Genomic DNA, 1,421 nt, shown 5'->3' with positions numbered 1-1,421 from the left:
AGATGAAGACGGGTCTGCTTCAGATATTATATTTAAACCTTTTTACTGGGCTTGACCATAAATATCCAAATACTGACTTTTCCAAGTTTTATGAGATTGTCAGTACAGTTGGATCTCCTGAAGCAGAAGAAGAACAAGTGTTCAAGAGATTATTCCCTAATTCATTGATCGGGGGAAAAAAAGAATGGCACCTTGACCAACCAACTCAGACTATGACAGATTGGAATGTGCTTGAGGAAATACCTCTTGATAGGTTCTTTCGACACAACAGATTTATAGTGGCCAAAACCATAATTGATGTATTTTTTCAAAGTTCAAGTGAAACACTTTGTGAAGCATGGGAGCGATACAAGTTAATTTTGAAAAAGATGTCCCAACCATGGCTTTGATGAGCTTACTCAGATTCATATCTTCCACAATGGACTTCTACCTCAACCAAAACTTCTTTTGGATGCAACTGCAGGTGGTTCTTTAATGTCTAAGATTTTTCAAGATGCAATTGCAATTATTTATCAAATGGAACTCAATGACCACCAAGTTCAACATAATATAGGCCCTTCACAAAAGAAAGTTGGAATCATTGAATTGGGAACAAATGATGCGATTTTGGCTCAAAACAAACTGTTAACTCAAATAGTGGGAGAATTTACAAAACAAATGTTGAAGCTTCTAAAATAACTCAAGGAGATGCATGAAGTCCCAAGTAAACATCAACAGGTAACATAGTGTGAACTGTGCAATGGAGAGAATCCAATAGGTTATTATCCTCCGACGAATGAAGAGGTAAATTATATGGGAAATCAAAATCAATATCAACAGAGTCAAGCACCATATCAAGGTAATCTTTGTTATCGAATAGAGAACAATGCATATTAAGGCCAAGGATGGAGACCGGAAGTAGGACCATCCAATATACAAAATCCTTATCAGAATTCAAATCAGATTCCTCAATCTTAAGATAGAACTTCAAAGATGGAGGACACTCTGACTCAATTTATACAAATGTCTATTATAAACCAAAAGAGCACTGATGTGACCATCAAGAACCTTGAAATTAAAGTTGGTCAAATATCTAAGCAATTAGTTGATCAACAAGGAGGTACATTTACTAAAAACACCATATTTACTACAAACACTCAAACTAATCCGAATGAGCATTGCAAATTCATTACAACTTGAAGCGATAAAGAAGTTAGCAGAAGCATTGGTGATAATCTTGAAAAAGAGCAAGTTGTGATAGAAATACAGGAAGAGAAGAATGAAGAAGGAGAGAAAGGAGTAGAAAAATAAAATAAAAGGAAGATTTAGTTGAAAATAAAAATATATAAAAAGAAGGGTTAGAAAACAAAACAAACGTGATGAGAACAAGACAAAATCTCAAAAAGTTCAAGAGGAGAAAGGGAAAATGAAGAGTTTTATAG

At 34.5% G+C, this 1,421-nt stretch overlaps 1 pseudogene; it reads right to left on the bottom strand.

Annotated features, from left to right (window-relative positions):
* Positions 1–285: 285 nt before the first annotated feature.
* LOC127089508 (uncharacterized) lies at positions 286–386 on the bottom strand (annotated as a pseudogene).
* Between the last annotated feature and the right edge of the window lie 1,035 nt (positions 387–1,421).

Source organism: Lathyrus oleraceus, chromosome 5 (genome assembly GCF_024323335.1).
Source record: "Lathyrus oleraceus cultivar Zhongwan6 chromosome 5, CAAS_Psat_ZW6_1.0, whole genome shotgun sequence".
NCBI lineage: Eukaryota > Viridiplantae > Streptophyta > Magnoliopsida > Fabales > Fabaceae > Lathyrus > Lathyrus oleraceus.
This window is presented reverse-complemented; position numbering and strand designations above follow the sequence as displayed.